Below are 16,027 nucleotides of genomic sequence, written 5' to 3'. Positions count from 1 at the left end.
AAAAGTATATTTTCATTGATTTCATAGGGGAAGGGAGAAGGAGAGAGAACATCAGTGATGAGAGAGAATCGTGGATCGGCTGCCTCCTGCACGCCTCCCTCTGGGAATGGAGCCCACAGCCCAGGCCGTGCCCCGACGGGCACCGAACCGTGACCTCCTGGGTCGTGGGTTGATGGTCGAACACTGAGCCACGCCTGCCGGCTGGAATGACTTTGAAACAACAGCTTTCAAGGCCTCTCGTGGCCACGGAATGGTCCCTCGGGAGCTGCCCTGTGCCTGCCCGCGCACCGCCCGGCGGGCCCGAGCGCCAAGGCGGCTGCCGCCCCGGGGCCACGTGCGGCCACGCCGGGCGGTCCTGCGGGGACGTCCGGGAACAGCAGTGCCGGTGTGCAGCGCCCTCCGATCTCAGTGTCATGGCACAAACGCCGGCGGAGGCTCAGGAACCGCAGAGGGTGGCCTCTGCCCCTCCAAACGGCTGGAAACGGAGGCTGATCCGGTCTGAGGGGGCGGGAGAGGGCGAAGCAGGAAGCTGCCTCTCGAGTGTCTCCGTGGCTCCCGGGACAGTGGGCACCTTCGTGCGAATAGGGTCCTTGCTCCAGGCTGGCTTTCCCTGAGCCAGGACGTGAAGACAACACAACATTTAAAAAGGAAAACAGCCCGGCCGGTGTGGCTCAGTGGAAAGAGAGCTGGTCTGTGGACCAAAGGGTCCCGGGTTCGATTCCCATCAAGGACAAGTACCTCGTTTGCAGGCTCCTCCTTGGCCCAAGCCCTGGTCAGGGCTCATGCAGGAGGCAACCATTCAATGTGCTTCTTTCACATCAGTGTTTCTGTCTTTCCTGCTCTCAAAAAAAATAACAATAAATAATTAATTAATTGATTAAAGGAAAAAAGTAAAACCTCCCGGCTGCAGTAGCTCAGTGGTTGAGCGTTGACCTATGAGCCCGGAGGTCATGGTTTGATTCCCGGTCAGGGCACAGGCCCGGGCTGTGGGCTCTATCCCCAGTGCGGGCGTGCAGGAGGCAGCCGGTCCGTGATTCTCTCATCACTGATGTTTCTGTCTCTCCCTGCCTCTCCCTTCCTCTCTGAAATCAATAAAATATTTTTTTTTTTTAAAGGAAAACAGCCCTATCTGGTTTGGCTCAGTGGATAGAGTGTTGGCCTGCAGACCAAAGGGTCCCGGGTTCGATTCTGGTCAAGGGCATGTACCTCGGTTGTGGGCTCCTCCCAGGCCAGGCCCTGGTCAGGGCTTGTGCAGAAGACAACCAATCGATGTGTATCTCTCACATCGATCTTTCTCTCTGTCTCTCCCCCTCTCTTCCACTCTCCCTAAAAATCAAGGAAAAATATCCTCGGGTGAGGATTAACAAAAATAAATAAATAGGAAAACAAATAATTAAATTTTCACACTCCTGTCTGTGATGAACTGCAGTGACGTGGAAAGGAGATTAATTAATTCCCCTTCAGCAAAATGCCTGCCAATTACTGGACAGGTGGGCGCTGGCAGCTGAGAGAATGACCATTCACAGCCCAGGGGCCTGGAGACAGAAAAACCCACGGGCTGTGCTGCCCCCGTGTGGTTGGCAGCGGGAATAGTTCCATGCAGAGAGGGCACTTCCTCTGAAAACGTAATTAGTCCACTTTATCCAAAACTCCTCTCTCTGTTCTGACGTTTAACTCAGGAAGAAGCCTTTGGTTTTTTTCTCTGTCAGGAGAAAAAAAATCCCCCCAAACTCTAAAATAAATGATGCATGAGAATAAACTGACCGATATTAGTGAAGCAAAATAGAAGAGGAAGATATAAATCGTATCAAACAGAAAAATCAGAATCCATATCAGAGCAGGCCTCCGAGAAGCTCTGGCAGCTGACACTGAGTCCCCGGCCCTCCTGAGCGCCGTGCTTCTATTGTACGTGCGTGTGTCCTCGGAGGTGCCCTAGGCTCCCCGGAGCCTGCCTGCGCCGGCCCGGGCCACGGCCCCAGTCAGATGCTCACTCCACCATCGGCGGCTGGAAGGCCGGGACCCGGGGACGGGGGAAGTGCAGCCCCCTCGGAGTGAGCTTCGGCCTGGACTCCAGCCCCGAGACTTAGAAGGTGAGTCTGTGAAAACATCACTCTTTAAAAGTTTTTTGTAAATATATTTTTATTGATTTCAGAGGCAAAGGGAGAGAGAGGAAAGGAAGCATCCGTGAGGAGAGAGAATCACTGATCGGCTACCCACACCCTCCCCCCTGGGGATCAAGCCCACAACCCCGGCCTGTGCTCTGGCCCGGAACCAGTCCACACTCAGCCACGGAGCCACGGCCCAGGCACACGCCATGCCAGGAGCCCAGCGTCCCGGCGGGGAGAGGGCGTGTTTACAGACTAGAACGCACGAAGGGTCAGGAGACCTGATCTTTTCTGAAAGTTCCTGTCACGGCCACAACTTTCCACTTTTAGACATGACAGGGCCCCCTCTGCCAGGCCAGAGCGGACCTGTGAGGAGGTCATTTTGTTTTATCCGACACTTTACACCCTCAGAACCTCAGAACCATGTCATGTCCCAAAACACAAATAAAGTTTAAAGTGATGGCTGATCGGACTGGCCCACGAGTACGGACCATGAAGACGGGCCCGATGGCATTTCTGTAGCCGCCGGTTCTCACGGGGCCACCCCGTGCCGCCTGCTCTCCCGACTCCGTGGCCCAGGCCGTGGGACCGGGCATTCGGTATTATTCCAAGTCCTTTTTTAAATGTTGTTAAATATTTGTATTGATTTCAGAGAGGAAGGGACAGGGAGAGAGCGCATCATTGATCCACTGCCTCCTGCACGCCCCACACTGGGGATCGAGCCTGCAGCTGGGGCCTGTGCCCTGACCGGGAAGTGAGCCATGACCTCCTGGTTCCCAGGCCGAAGCTGCACCACTGAGCCACACCAACTGGGCTATTCCTAGTTCTTGCTCCCAGACCTCAGCTCCCAGCAGCACTGTGCTTCTTGTATGTTCTGCTCTTCTCCCTGTGGCACTTCCTCCAAAGACGCTGCATTGGGTTTCTCCTTCTCCACCAGCCATCGCGTCCATGGCGCTCCGCGGGGCACAGGGCAGGTGGGACCGGCAGGACTGAGAGCACCTGACAGCGCAGTCAGCTGGCTTACGGCCCCCGGGGCCCGGCCCGGTCACTCCCTGGCCGCCTGCCCGGGAGCCCATCTGCTGCGCGTGGGGCTGTGTTCCCACCGTCACAACCCGCTCCTCCTGCTCCACCCAGCCCTGCTGCCGCCCCTGCAGCTGGTTCGCTCGGCAGCTCCTGGACAGCTACTTCCGCCACAAAACTCCCTTCTTTCAGTTCACAGTCCTCCTTCCAGCGACAGCCAGTCCTCAGCCTCCCGGGAAGCCTCTGACGGACCTCACAGGCCCAGGGCCCAGTCTGAGCACTGAGGGTCCAGGACCCTCCCGCGTCGTGACACCCCCACGGGGCAGTTTACAAAGAGCTGATGGCCCGACCAGCGCGGCTCAGTGGTGAGCATTGACCTAGGAACCAGGAGGTAACGGTTCTATCACAGAAAACCGCAGAAAACCCAAGCCACGCCTAGAGAAAGGGGAGGTACGTTCATTATAACTATGCTCAGGCCCAGAGAAAACCTGTCTTCCAAATTCTGGGCCCCCGCGGAGGAAGTCCTTCCTATGTATGCTCTCCCTAACGGGGACCGAGGCTTCGGGCCTTCTGGGAGGAGGCCTCGTGCTGGGGAGGGGCCCCGAGACGCATCTCCAGGCCTGGCCTGGCGCCCGCTCTGACAGCTCTGTCCGGGCACCGTCCACGGCTCCCGGGGGTGGGAGTGGTCTTACTGTCATTATTTAAGCAAGCCAGCATTTACAGAAGCTAAACTTTCAAACAGCAGTTTTTATTTAAGATGGTTGCTTCCCTTTGATTCCCAGTGGGGACACAGGCCCGGGTTGTGGGCTCGATCCCCAGTGTGGGGCGTGCAGGAGGCAGCGATCCATGATTCTCTCTCATCATTGATTTCTCTCTCCCTCTCCCTTCCTGTCTTTGGAATTTACCTGAAGGAACTGAAGATGTAGGCGCACACGGGCACCTGCACAGGGAGGCACAGCCGCTCAGCGCCAGGCGACCACGTGCCCTCAGCAGGGGCGGTGATGGTGCGGACTGAAGGCGGAGGAGCAGTGAAGCCACGGGGAGGCGCGGAGGAACCTTAGCGTGTGTTCCCAGTGACAGAGGCTCGCCGCACAGAGACCGCTGAGCAGTGCCAGCTCCGTGCCTGGCAAAGCCGGGTCCTGGCGGCTGGGGGAGCGGGAAGGCTGGACGGGTGCGAGGCAGGAAGGGCTCTGGGTGACGCTCAGGTGGACTCAGGCCGTCCACTTACCGGGACCCACAGGCACCTGTTCGCCACGCCTCTGCTGCCGGCTCCTCACGCCAGGGCAGGGGCCTCGCACTGCAGGGCGGCCGGGCAGTGAGGCCTCCCTGGGCATCGGCTGACCTTCCTCCAGACCAGAGCCATCCGTCTTTCCTTCTTTGGCCGATTCCCACAGAGTGCTGTTATCATCACTGCCATTGCTGCTATTGTGTTGTTAGATGGCATCCGGGCAGCTGTCTAGCTCAGTGGACGAGGTGGGTCCATCATCAGCGTCACATTCTCAGGCGTCGGTTCCCGCACACAGGCCCCATTCCTTCGCTCTGGCTCCCGGCTCCCGCCTCCGCTCTTTTATTCTGGAGGTGATTTTGCCAGAAAAACACGAGGGGATGAAAGTGACTTTGCTGCCTCCACGTCCTAGCTTCTACTCGTTGAGTGCAATTGTAATTGTGAGTTTATCACCGGCCACTAGCTTCTACTCGTTGAGTGCAATTGTAATTGTGAGTTTATCACCGGCCACTGTGGTTCTCACCCACAGCCAAATGCTAGTGAAATTGTGAATATAACTTAACATACTACGTGGTACATGTAATTAGTAAAGATAAACAAAAAGCCTGCTGGCTGCTGTGAAGGTCGCTGTTAGCACCACGGCTTCTGCAGGCCCCGGGGCAGATGGGGTGGGTTTTACTCCCAGCTTCTCCTCCCGCTCCCCAGTCCTCCCTCCCCTGCTCCCGCTCCCCGGTCCTCCCTCCCCTGCTCCTGGCGCTCTCTCAGGAGCTGAGGGCCAGCCAGCCGAAGGCGCAGGGGGGTCCACGCAGGCCGGGCTGGGCGTGGCTGCAGGGCCTGAGACCTGGCCAGACAGCCGCTCCCCGCACTCGGCTGCGGCTGATGCTCCAGAGCCGTAACAAGAAAATGATAAATTTATCCCAAACTGTTTAAATGCGTGTTCTAGCCTTACCCTCAGGGGACGGGCGTGGCACAGGCCTCCTCAGCGTTCCTCCGCTTCCTACCGCGCCTCAGGAGCAAGCCTGACTGCCCGGCGCAGCACCAGCGACGGGGGGTGCATGTGTGCGTTCATGGGCACATGTGTGTATTTCTGTGAGCACACACGTGTGCATACGTGTGTGTGCGCTCGTGCATGTGTCTGAGAGAGAGAAGCAGATTTGTGTTGAGTGTGTGACAATACATGGCCCTGTTCTTCACGGAGAGAAGATGGACAGTGATGACAGAGAGGACCCGTGATGGACCGGGGTGTGTGTGTGTGTGTGTGTGTGTGTGTGTGTGTGTGTAAATAGATAGACCGCATCAGGAGGTGCAGAGCGCTGGAACTGTGGAATGACAAGCAGCCTGTCTAAATGTGACAAGTGATCATTTTCTGCAGGAACGGATATCACCAACTCTCTGTTTGGAACAAACCCCCTCCCCCCACAGTCGCCCCCCTCCCCACGCCCCGGGCTGAGGGAACACATCACAGCCCTGGTGCCCCTCACCCTCACCCCCGCAGAGGGCTCCCACTTCCCTCCAGAGTGGACTCCAGGCCCCAGCCTTCACCCGCCATTCTCCCAAAACCCGAACTGCCTCCGCCAGGGCGGACTGCACACCTGAGGCACATGTGGAGTGGATCCTTCCTTTCCACGTGAGAGCGGCTCCTGTCCGCCCACGGAGGGGCCAGCCACGGAGGGGTCAGCCACGGAGGGGTCAGCCACGGAGGGGTCAGCCATGGAGGGGTCAGCCCACGGGAGGGGTCAGCCATGGAGGGGTCAGCCACGGAGGGGTCAGCCACGGAGGGGTCAGCCACGGGAAGGGTCAGCCCACAGAGGGGTCAGCCACGGAGGGGTCAGTCCACAGAGGGGTCAGCCACCGGAGGGGTCAGCCACCGGAGGGGTCAGCCCACAGAGGGGTCAGCCACGGAGGGGTCAGCCACCGGAGGGGTCAGCCCACAGAGGGGTCAGCCCATGGAGGGGTCAGCCATGGAGGGGTCAGCCATGGGAGGGGTCAGCCATGGGAGGGGTCAGCCACGGGAGGGGTCAGCCATGGAGGGGTCAGCCATGGGAGGGGTCAGCCATGGAGGGGTCAGCCATAGAGGGGTCAGCCATGGGAGGGGTCAGCCACGGAGGGGTCAGCCACGGGAGGGGTCAGCCATGGGAGGGATCAGCCCACAGAGGGGTCAGCCATGGGAGGGGTCAGCCCACGAGGGGTCAGCCCACGGAGGGGTCAGCCATAGAGGGATCAGCCCATGGGAGGGGTCGGCCACGGGAGGGGTCAGCCATGGGAGGGGTCAGCCATGGAGGGATCAGCCCATGGGAGGGGTCGGCCACGGGAGGGGTCAGCCATGGAGGGGTCAGCCATGGAGGGGTCAGCCATGGGAGGGGTCAGCCACGGAGGGGTCAGCCATGGAGGGGTCAGCCCACATAGGGGTCAGCCATGGGAGGGGTCAGCCATGGAGGGGTCAGCCATGGGAGGGGTCAGCCACGGGAGGGGTCAGCCATGGAGGGGTCAGCGGGCATGGCCTCCCTGCCGGAGCTCCCGAGGTGCTTGTGCTCGGTGAATGACCTGGCTGCGATCTGTGGGGCACAGGTCATGTCCAACACGGTTCAGGTAGCAGGTAGCTGGAGCAGGGTCTGCGAGGACCTGAGCCGGGAACCAGGAGCCGCCAGCCACAGACTGCCTGGTGCCCCATCCCCAGCACCGAGGCAGGAAGGCCGCATCGCTGGGCCTTAAAGAGACAGGAAGACGGATTGATGGGGAAGAGCAGGCCCCTGTCCACCACGGCCATGCCTGCACGGCCATGCCTGGACGCCATGGAAGCAGGACACAGCTGTGAATCTGAGTAACAAATGAAGCCCAATATTCTCCTTCAGACGGTGTACCTCCACAACGTAAACAAAGTAAACCTGCGTAAAGCCATCGAGGCACGGAAAGCCCAGAGACAGCAACTGTCCTCGCCTGCCTCCCGGTGGCAGCACCCTGCCTGGACCGGGAGCCGGGGTGGACATTCAGGCTGAGCTCCGGGAGCAGCCCGACTCAGAGACGGAGGCAGAGGAGGCACTTGTAGCTGTGCCGGGAGGAGGCGGCCAGCGAGGCGGCTCCGGACCAGAGGGGAGAGGATGCACCATTTCTTTCCCGGCTGGCACGGCGGAGACTCGTCCGCGAGCATTTTCTACAGGTCTCCAAACAGCGAGATTCATGCCTCCACCAGTTACATAGATACACACCTATTCCCGCCTGGCGGTGACAGACCCGTCTTTAAGAGACAGTGGTTGAGCCCTAGCCGGTGTGGCTCAGTGGACAGAGTCAGCCTGTGGACTGAAGAATCCTGGGTTCGATTCCAGTCAAGGACACATGCCTGGGTTGTGGGCTTGATTCCCAGTGGGAGGTGTGCAGGAGGCAGCCAATCAATGATTCTCTCTCATCATTGATGTTTCTATCTCTCCCTCTCTCCCTTCCTCTCTGAAATCAGTAAAAATATATTAATAAAATAAAAAGAAAGAGTAGTTGAGCATGGACCTATGAACCAGGAGGTCACGGTTTGATTCTCAGGGCACATGCCCAGGTTGTATTCTCTCTCTCATCATTGATGTCTCTCTCTCTCTCTCTCTCTCTCTCTCTCTCTCTCTCTCTCTCTCTCTCTCCCCCCCCCTCTTCCTCTCTGAAATCAATAAAAATACATTTAAAACAAAACATAACAGAAGCGATGGCATTTCACTGAGCTGTTGTAAATACTGTGGGTGTTTGACCCCGCCCCCTCTAGCAGGTCACTGAGTCCCACATCCTGTCCGTAGGCCATGGGCATCGGGATGGTCACGGAAGGGAGCCCCAGCAGGTCCTGACGGCCCACTCGGCGGGTGGGAGGGTGACACGCAGTCCATGGTGAGGTGCCCGGCCAGCGCCCTGCCCTCTATCCCCTCTGAGGGCAGAGCCGAGGCCCCCGCTGGCCTCTGAGAGGGACATTCACGCAGGAGAGAGGGGCTCGTTTTTCTGTGTTGATTCCAGCTGTTGCTATAGGAACAGGCTTGCTCATAACTTCAACAGGCAATTCTTGTCATTTATTGTACGTGTTGACAGTGTTGTTTTGTTAAACCTCCATTCTTGTTCCATTTAAATCTGTTTTCATACCCTGTCTACCAAAGCCTCCTTCGTTTAAAGGAGCCAGCTTCCTGCCCAGCTGGCGTCGACCTAGGAACCAGGGTGCATTCCCAGGCAGGCCCGGGCCGGGGTGCAGGCCTGATGTTTCTCTCTCATCGTGGATGTTTCTCTCTCCCTCTCCCCTCCTCTCTGAAGTCAGTACCATATCTTTTATAGTTAAAGAAAGAAAGGACCTGTTTCCTCACTCGGGCCCTCGCCCTTTCTGACCTGCTCCAGTGGCTGTGCAGGGACCAGCACCTGGCACTTCTTCCTGCCGTTCCCTCCAGCCGAAGCCTCCGCTGCTTCACCATAGCCGTCTCCACGCCTCTTCTCAGGAAAAGAAGAAAAAAAGGTTTCCCTTTCACAAACACTCAGCTCTGTGAGCAGACGGTTCCAACACAAGGTTCTTTCAAGTTTGAACAGAAAACACTTTCCTTTAGCTGCCCTCCCTGGGTTTTCGCAAAGCTGACTCTGACTTTCGGGAAATCTGCAGGTAAAGCCCTATGCACGTTCCAAAGGGGCCGTTTCTGGGCGCTGGCGTCATTTGGCTGGCGCTCCGGATTCGCTCACCAAGCCGCACACACATTTATGCAAGTGTGAGGGGCGGGGAGGTCTTTTTAACACGGATTTGGAGAAACCTGTGAGCTGACAGTTTCAAGGCACGACATAAGACTTTTCACGTTTTATTTTCTTAAATAAAGACTCACCTGCTATGGTGTGCGGAGGGAAATTCGGACATTTCTGATACAGGCTTCTCTTACAAAACCTTTTCATAGAGAAAACATCGAAGTTCGCCTCTTATTTGAGTATTTTGAAGCTCTCCTGAATGAAGGGAATGATGCCTTGAGTACGTTTAATTTCGTTATTTAATTGCACTGCCATCCTGGGAATTCCCCGCGGACACAGGATCGCTGAACGCCTTCTGCACTGCTGCCACTCAATCCCGCCCCATGTCTGCCGTGTGCTCCACACTTCCTCTCAATGTCTGAGCAGCAGTTAGGCCTGACAGGCCCAAATCTGAGCCCTGTGAGCCCTGACCCCTCCTCCAAAGCCTGCACCCTCCCTAGCTTAGTGACCAGCTGCTCTCCTCCATTTGGGGCAGAAAATCCTAGTCTCACGCTTGACTCTGCCTCGAATCCCACATTGCTGCTGTTGGTTTTGGGTTTTTTTGTTTTTTTTTCTGTTTGGTTTTTTAAATTCACACCTGAGAATAGCTGTCCATGGATTTTTAGAGAAAATGGAAGAGATAGGGGCAGACACACAGAGAGAAGTTGTTGTGAGAGAGACACATCGATTGGCTGCCTCCCACATGCACCCCGACCAGGCCCAGAGGTCAAGCCCTTGACCAGAATCAAACCCAGGACCCTTCAGTTCTGAGGTGATGCTCTATCCATGAGCCAGCCCATCTGGGACTCACATCCCATGTTTGAACAGATAAACTAACGCACACTGCTCGCGCCTCCGTGCACAGCTCCCCACAACAGTCACTGCTCCCACCTCTCTTCAGGCCATCTCCTGCAGCCCGGTCTCCTCTCTCAGCAGCTGGAGGGCGCCCTCAGAGTGCCCCCCCCTCCCGCACACAGGGAGAGCCAGGCTCCCTCAGAGGCCTGCGTTCCTGCGGACTGCCCAGCCCTCACCCATCAACACCTGCTCTGAGCCCGCCTTCCTGCGGCTGCACACAGGCCTCCAGCCACACTGAGCGCCCACTGTGTCTGCCCAGCCACCAGCTGTGCTCCGCCTCTGCGTCTCCCCCTCCCCCCACCCCCTCCCCCCCCCGCCTCCTTCCCATGTCTGCACCCAGACCCTCCCTGGTTAAAGCGCAGCAATGGGACTCACCTATCTGTCCATTAAAGAACGAGATCCAGGAAGTGTCCGGACACTTGAAACTGAAGGACACACTTTTAAATGCTTTGGTCATAGAAGAACCTGGAATGGAAACCAGGAAGTCTTTCCAGCTCCGAGGCCGTGGGGGCACAGCCGTGAAAGGTCAGGGAGAGCTAGCTGCAGGGCTCAGGGCCGCACCGGAAGGAAGGAACATGTGACATCAACGACTGCCGCTCCGTCTGAAATATTAGAAAAAGCAGCCTGCGTGGTGCGGTGGAGCGCTGACCTATGAACCGGGAGGTCAGGCTGGATCCCTGGTCGGGGCACAGGCCGGGGCTGCTGGCTTAATCCCCAGGGTGGGGCGTGCAGGAGGCAGCCAATCAATGATTCACTCTTATCACTGATGCTTCTCTCTCTCCCTCTCCCTTCCACTCTGAAATCAATAAAAAATAATAATAAAGTAAAATAAAATATTATAAAAAGAGGAGCGAATTCAATCCAAAGCAACAGGACAGTGAATAAAAGGTTAGCAGAAATCAGTGACATAGAACCCAGAGAGACAATAGAGAAAATCAATGGGGGAAAGAGCAGTTCTTTGACAAGATCGGCCAGCGGGTAGGTGTGGCCAGGGGGTCAGAGCCAGAGGACACGGACAGGCCTCTGGCTGAGGGCGGTGCTGTTCCTGGTCGTCCAGCTGCTGCACCAGAGAAGCATCGACTCAGCGGCCACACACTCGGCACCTGGGTGAGATCCATGAACAGAGAACCGAGCTGAGCAGGAGGAAATGGTAACAGAACGGCCCTCCACCACTAACCAAATTGGATTTCTCACTGAAAACTCTCCCAAAAAGAAAACTTGGGGCCCAAATGATTTCATGGGTGAATTCTGTCACATATTTAAGGAAGAATTAAGACAATTTAACACACATTCTTTCAGAAACTGTAGGAAGCGAGAAAACTTCAAACTTACCCCAATAAGTCTGTCTTTCTCTGATATCCCCGACCACACAGGACAAAAGACCATAGCCCCACCTCACAAAACAGCCCCATCTCAGGGCTCACACAAGAATCCAGCATGAGGTCAGGTGGAGCGAGTCACAGAAATACGAGGCTTGTTTCATATTAAAAATGCAATCCTTGTAATTCCCTATGTCCACAGAGTAAAAGTGTGTGTGTGTATGTGTGTGTGTGAGTGTTTGTGTGTGTATGAGTGTGTGTGTGTGTGTGTGAGTGTGTGTGTGTGAGAGTGTGTGTGTGTGTGAATGAGTGTGTGAGTGTGTATGTATGTGTGAGTGTGTGTGAGTGTGTGTGAGTGTGTGAGTGAGAGTGTGTGTGTGTGTGTGTGTGTGAGTGAGTGTGTGAGTGTGTATGTGTGTGAGTGTGTGTGTATGAGTGTGTGTGTGTGTGTGAGTGTGTGTGTGAGTGTATGTGTGTGAGTGTGTATGTATGTGTGAGTGTGTGAGTGTGTGTGAGTGTGTGAGAGTGAGAGTGTGTGTGTGTGTGTGTGAGTGAGTGTGTGAGTGTGTGTGTGTGTGAGTGTGTATGTGTGTGTGAGCATGTGTGTGTGAGAGTGTGTGAGTGTGTGTGTGTGTGTGTGTGTGTGTGAGTGTGTGTGAGCGTGTGTGTGTATGTGTGTGTGTGAGCGTGTGTGTAAGTGTGTGTGTGTGTGTGAGCGTGTGTGTGAGAGTGTGTGTGTGTGTGTGAATGTGAGTGTGTGTGTGTGTGTGAGTGTGTGTGAGTGTGTGTGTGTGTGTGAGTGTGTGTGTGAGTGTGTGTGTGAGTGTATGTATGTGAGTGTGTGTGTGTGTGAGTATGTGTGTGAGTGTGTGTGTGTGAGTGTGTATGTGTGTGTGAGTGTGTATGTGTGTGTGTGAGTGTGTATGTGTGTGTGTGAGCATGTGTGTGTGAGAGTGTGTGTGTGTGAGTGTGTATTGTGTGAGTGTGTGTGTGTGAGTGTGTGTGAGTGTGTATGTGTGTGTGTGAGCATGTGTGTGTGAGAGTGTGTGTGTGTGAGTGTGTATGTGTGTGAGTGTGTATGTGTGTGTGTGAGCGTGTGTGTGAGTGTGTATGTGTGTGTGTGTGAGCATGTGTGTGTGAGCGTGTGTGTGTATGTATGTGAGTGTGTGTGTGTGTGAGTATGTGTGTGAGTGTGTGTGTGTGAGTGTGTATGTGTGTGTGAGTGTGTATGTGTGTGTGTGAGTGTGTATGTGTGTGTGTGAGCATGTGTGTGTGAGAGTGTGTGTGTGTGAGTGTGTATGTGTGTGAGTGTGTGTGTGTGAGTGTGTGTGAGTGTGTATGTGTGTGTGTGAGCATGTGTGTGTGAGAGTGTGTGTGTGTGAGTGTGTATGTGTGTGAGTGTGTATGTGTGTGTGTGAGCGTGTGTGTGAGTGTGTATGTGTGTGTGTGTGAGCATGTGTGTGTGAGCGTGTGTGTGTGTGTGTGTGTGTGTGTGTGTCACCTCATTGGATGCAGAAAAAGCGTTTGACAAACCAGCAAGAAGACATCGAAAGAACTTCCTTGACCTTAGTGAGGAGAGACTGAATACTTCCACCCAAATATCAGAAACAATGCAAAAATGTCCACTTGTATTATTTGTATTCAACATCATATTGGAGCCTGTGTTCAGTGCAATAATGCACAAATATATGTATTAGTGGCCCGGTTGAGGGGAGGGGCCTCAGCCTGGCCTGCATCCTTTCCAACCTGAGACCCTGTGGGATCAGGCCTAAACTGGCAGCGGGGCAACCTCCTCACAACCCAGGACTGCTGGCTCCCAGCTGCTCACCGGCCTGCCTGCTTGATCACCCTTCACCACTCTGCATGCTGGCCTGATTGCCACCAACTGCACCCCCTGCCGTCCTGCTCACACCCAACTCCCCCCCGGCCTGATCACCCCCAACTGCCTCCTGGCCTGATCACCCCCTACCGCCTCTTCCTGGGCCCCGCCACCATGGCTTTGTCCAGAAGGACTTCTGGAAGGTCTCATGGTCTAATTAGCATTTTTCTCTTTTATTAACATAGATAGGCTATGACACACTGCCATAACTATAACATATGTACCAGTATTACTTTATGAGAATACATACTTCATGCGATAGGAAGGCATCTAATACATTACATTGTATATGTTGTGAGTAATAGAAAATACTATATTCATAGCAATAATATACACCCTGTGACTTCCCTTCCTGACGTGGGAACCGTTCTCCAATTCTTTGAACGTTTCCTGGACCCTAATGTATTTTTTTTTTTTTGTCATTCAGTGTATCTTTATTTACTGTTTATTGCACATGATTGAGATCTTTAATTTCTAACCACCAAAGATTCAAAGGACTATTTTTTCCATGAAGTTTAACATTAACATCAGTGAATCCGTGTATTCATGTGTTTTTATTGTAAACATCTGAATTATTCACATTGTCAGATCCTGAACTCATAAGCATGGACCATGCACAGGCTGGCAGCAAACCAGGAAGCCACTCTGCAAGCAGATACTCTGCATAAGGAGAAAAGTCATAGCACAACGTTTAATGTCCAACCTGAGCCACCTCAGAATGTTATATATATTGACTTCTTAATTCTATAGTATGGGGAACTCAACCGCTTGGTTGGTGACAGGGTTGAACTGGTTTCAGGAGGATTATTCCTGAAATAATTAAGGAAAGGGGGGCTCAATCTTTTCTTGGTTGCTTGCTACCCCCCCCCCCCCCAGCACCTTAATCTTTCTTCTTTTCCTCAGCTTCTCTGGTATCTTCTCCTTCACCTTCACCTCCTTCTTCCTCCTTTGCATCCTCAAATTCTTCTTTGGCACCTTCTTCCTCTTCCTCTCCTTCCTCTTTGTCAGCCACTTCCTTCTCCTTCTCCTCCTCTTCAGCTTCTCCTTCAGAGAAGGGTTCATCCTTAGCTTCCTAATGGTCTCCTCCACCTCAATCTGCTCCTCCTGGACGTGGCTGGTGTATTAAGAAGGGAAGAAGCGAGCGGACATCCAGTAGGAGCTGGTCTGTAAACCACTGTAGGCGGATCGACCAAAGAGCTGGGAACTCTGGGAGTAGCCGCTGGCTATGCTTCCCACGCTGGTGAAACTGAGCCGGGTCTCCTCACCTTCCAAGAGTTTCTTGTAAGCTGCAATGTCAATGTTCAAAGCCACATTGAGGAGGTCCTGGTATTCTTTTAAATATCCTGCCATTTCACTCTCTGTAGTTCTCAGCTCATTTTCTAATGTGTTGGTTGTGTCCTGCAGAGCACTAACGTCAGCGTTCTGCTTATCCTCCAGCTCTCACAGCTGCTTTCCCAGCGCTTCGGTCATGCCCCAGCTTGCTTTGATCTCCAGGGTCTTGGCCTTGAGCAGGCTACAGCTTTCAGACACCTCATCCTTGGTGGCGCGCACCCCATAGGTGTTCTTGGCAATGATCTTGGTCAGCATGGTGAGCAGCTCTTGTACCATTCTTCTGCATCTGCATGTCCTTAGCATGTTCTCCTACTGGGCTCCAATGTCCTTGAGCGCTGCAGAGAGGTCGGACTTGGAGAACATGTCCACCTCCATAGAGATCTGAGTGTGCTGGATCTGCACCTGCAGCTTGGCAATATCCTCCTCATGCACCTTCTTCAGAAAGGCCGTTTAGTCCATCAGGCTGTCCATGCACTTTTCAAACTCAGCGCCAGCAAGAGCCCCCTTGTCTGCACCTTTGAGCGCCTCCATCAGCCAGCCTCTGTGTCAGCACCTCTTCCTGGCAGCATGCCTGCAGGGACACAGGTGGAGCAGGCTGGGGTGGAACATTTTAATGAAAATAGGGTGCCTGTGTCACAGCCCACCACAGGCGAGGAGAGGGCAGTGGGCAGTAGACACAGCCCGCCCCTCCTGCATATGCAAATTATCCTCCATCTTTGTTGACTTAATTTTCATATCACTCCTGATTGGCTGTAGGCATAGCAAAGGTATGGTCAATTAGCATTTTTCTCTTTTATTAGTGTAGATACACACACACACACACACACACACACACTAGACACCCAGTGTACAAAATTCTTGCACAGGGGTGGGGTTATCCCTGAGCCCAGCCTGCACCCTCCCCAATGTAGGACATCCCTCTCACAATCCAAGACTGCTGGCTCCCAATCACTTGCCTGCCTGCGTGCCTGATTGCCCCTAACCGCTTCTGCCTGCCAGTCTGGTCACTCCCTAGCCACTCCCCTGCCAGCCAGATTGCCCTAACTGCCCTCACCTGCAGGCCTGATCACCCCTAGCTGTCCTCCCCTGCAGGTCTAGTCACCCCCAAATGCCTTCCCCTGCTGGCCCAGTTACCTCTAACTTCCATCCTTTGCCAGCCTGGTCACCCCAAACTGTCCTCCCCTGCCAGCCTGATTGTCCTTAACTTCCCTCCCCTGCCAGCCTGGTCACTTCCAACTGCCCTCCCCTGCAAGCCTAGTCCTCCCCACCCCCAATTGCCTTCCCCTGAAGGCTTGGTTTTCCCCAACTGTCCTCTTTTGCAGGCCTGGTCCTTCCCAACTGCCCTCCCCTGCTGGCCATCTTGTGACGGCCATCTTGTGTCCACATGGGGGCAGTGATGGTCAATTTTCATATTACCTCTTTCTTATATAGGATATAACATATATGTAACATATATAATATATAATGTCTGTACTAATAAAAGGGTAATATGCTAATTAGACTGAGTCGACCAGACATCTTCTGGACGTCCAACTTCCTTCGGGACAACACCGCAGTGGTGGGGGCCACG

The 16,027-nt window shown here is 54.5% G+C and overlaps 1 long non-coding RNA gene and 1 pseudogene across 2 annotated transcripts in view; both read right to left on the bottom strand.

Moving 5' to 3' along the window:
- Positions 1-16,027, bottom strand: part of LOC311622356 — a 385,135-nt gene that overhangs the window by 193,568 nt on the left and 175,540 nt on the right. The gene's annotated exons all lie outside the window — the stretch shown is intronic.
- LOC311623718 (neurofilament light polypeptide-like) lies at positions 14,006-14,988 on the bottom strand (annotated as a pseudogene). Its single transcript has one exon. The product of its transcript is annotated as a neurofilament light polypeptide-like (transcript).

This window comes from Pipistrellus hanaki (assembly GCF_964339955.1).
Source record: "Pipistrellus hanaki genome assembly, chromosome: 5".
NCBI classification, from domain to species: Eukaryota; Metazoa; Chordata; class Mammalia; order Chiroptera; family Vespertilionidae; genus Pipistrellus; species Pipistrellus hanaki.
Note: the sequence above shows the minus strand (reverse complement) of the source record. Positions and strands in the feature narration are given on the sequence as shown.